This window comes from Geospiza fortis, unplaced genomic scaffold (assembly GCF_000277835.1).
Source record: "Geospiza fortis unplaced genomic scaffold, GeoFor_1.0 scaffold305, whole genome shotgun sequence".
Classification (NCBI taxonomy): domain Eukaryota; kingdom Metazoa; phylum Chordata; class Aves; order Passeriformes; family Thraupidae; genus Geospiza; species Geospiza fortis.
The window spans coordinates 150,323-152,776 of record NW_005054604.1 but is presented as its reverse complement, the minus strand read 5'-3'; positions in this window follow the sequence as shown (position 1 = coordinate 152,776).

The following is a 2,454-nucleotide window of genomic DNA, read 5'->3' as shown; positions in this document are numbered from 1 at the left end:
CCCAATCTTTGGGGTGAGCCAAGTTTAATAAATCTCAATTGCCAACTTGCCTGCTGTTTGCTCCCTTCTCCCTGGCTCCTGGGGCAGCCTCTTTCTGCCCTACAGCACCCATGAGGGGCTTGGCACGGAGCTGTGCTGTGCTGGCGGCAAATTTGGGCCAAAACAGCAGAAGATGGGCAAAACACGGAATGGCCAGAGCCACCTCCAGTGGCCCAAACCTCCTTAGGTGTGACCGTGTGTGACACCTGTGCTTTCCCGCTCCCTGCTCCCCCAGTTTCACCAGTCCCTGGAGCCCTGCTGCCCTTGCTGGGGATGGAGGCCCCTCTGTGAGTCCCTTGCAGTGGTGACAGCCCCTCTGTGAGTCCCTTCCTGGGGATGGAGGTGTGACGGTGGTCACAAGGGTTCTTGGGATGAAGGAAGAGACGTAGATCTGACTCCATGATCAGAAGGCTTGATTTATTATTTTATGATATATAGATCTATTTAAACTATACTAAAAAGAAAAGGAAAGGAGAGTTTCCAGAGGCTGCTACCTAACCTTAGAATAGAAAAGTAAAGAATGAAAACAAAGGAGCTCTCTCCGACTCTGTAGGAGAGAATTCAGTCCTGGATTGGCCACTAACTACAAACATCCAAGCTGGGCCAATCCAGATGGACTTGCTGCATTCCACAGCAGCAGACAACCTATTGTTCATGTCTTGTTGCTGAACTTCTCAGCTTCAGCACGAAAAATCCTGAGAGAGGATTTTTCACAGAAGAAATGTCTGTGACATGGAGGCCCCTCTGTGGGTCCCTGCAGTGGTGACAGCCCCTCTGCTCCTCGTCCAGCCTCAGCTGTCCCCAGGCCAAGGCCATACCACCACACCTGTGGCACCTGGGGAGCACGAGGGACACCTGCCTCACGTCCTGCCAGCACGGTCAGGCTCTGCCTTCCCCTTTTCACCATCCCAACCTGCTTTCCTCACGTGGACAGCACCCCTGACCCCTGTGTGCTGATTAACCCGGGGTCAAGGCACAGCCCAGATCAAACACGGTGACAACATCACACACCTTGGCCACTCTGATTCCCAACCCACTCTTGGCAAAGGCCCCAGGGTTCTCAAAACCCCGTCCTCCCACCTTAGCTGAGCCTGGGCACCCCATCCTGGCACCTTTGGGACAGACAGTGACCCTCACAGGGCACTACATCTTCATTCCCACACAACAAAACTCCCTCAGGGACTCTGCCCAGAGCCACGGTGACCTCCTGTCCTGCAGGGGGACATCACTCTGAGCCAAGACCTCTGAAAGCCTTATCAGGAGGGTTTATAATTGTATGAATTGATGAAATTGCATCACTCGGGTGCGCAGTGCAGCCTCCCGGGGCCCTCCTGCCTGGCACTGCCCCGGGGTGGATCTGCAGCTCCCGGCACAGGCAGATCGTGCCCTGCCGGTCACACAGCCCCTGCCAAGGCTGTCACAGCCCCCGCGGTGGCCTCGGGGCTCTGGAACGGAGAGCAGCAGCTCTGGCTCTGCTCCCCTGATGCTGCTGTAGCCACAAGATGGGGATGTTGCTCACCACAGCCATGGCTGGAGCTGCACCTGCGTGGATGCCCTTCCTCCTCCTCCTCCTCCTCTGTCGCTGTAGGACACCAAAGAACACAATCTCACACCGCTGTTCTCAAGGTGAAGGAAAAAAGGGAAGTTTATTTTCTGACTCCAACATTTATAGATTTCCAAAAGTGACAGTGAATTGGAGGGGGACAGTGACAGTGCCACCTCTCCAATGGCACTGGACAAACCAACCAGCCCGTCAAATTTCTCCTCCTCCAGAAAGGAATGCAAAACAATGAGTTATTTACAGAAAGTGTGTGAGAAAGTTCGCTGCAAGAATATCAACATCAGAAAGCTTAGAAAATCTTAACAAAACCAGGGTGACACTCCTCCTCGTCCCCCCGGCGTGGGGCAGGAGGAGCTTTCTTAGAGGGCACACAGGGGCTGTCCCTGCTCCTGTTCCATGACCCCATTCCTCACGCTTTTCCTGGCATCAGAGCCTTTTCTGCTGATTTTTCTGCAAGAGCTGCCCTGTCCCACCCCACACAGAGCATTTCCTTCCCTCCTTTCACCCCCACACGTTTGTACCGCACACTGAACATCCCCCTCAGAGAGCCCCCAGCACACCCAGTGACCCCGTGGTGTGAGAATGCAACAGCTGGGTCCCTCTGACAGCCCTGAGCCCTGCAGGAAACCCTACAACCCTCATCATCCTCCGAGGAAGGCTCTGAGGCCAGTGCCATGGGCAGGATGCTGCCTTTGGCTCCTGGCATCCCTGTTTTGCTCCCTGATTCCACTCCAGCAACCAGCAATGGCTCCTTCAAGCAGCTTTGCTCTCTCAGTGAGCCTTTGTGGCAATGGCTGTTCCAACCCCTCAGCCCCCCAAACCCTCTGGGATCCCTAAAGCTGAGAGAGGGAAAG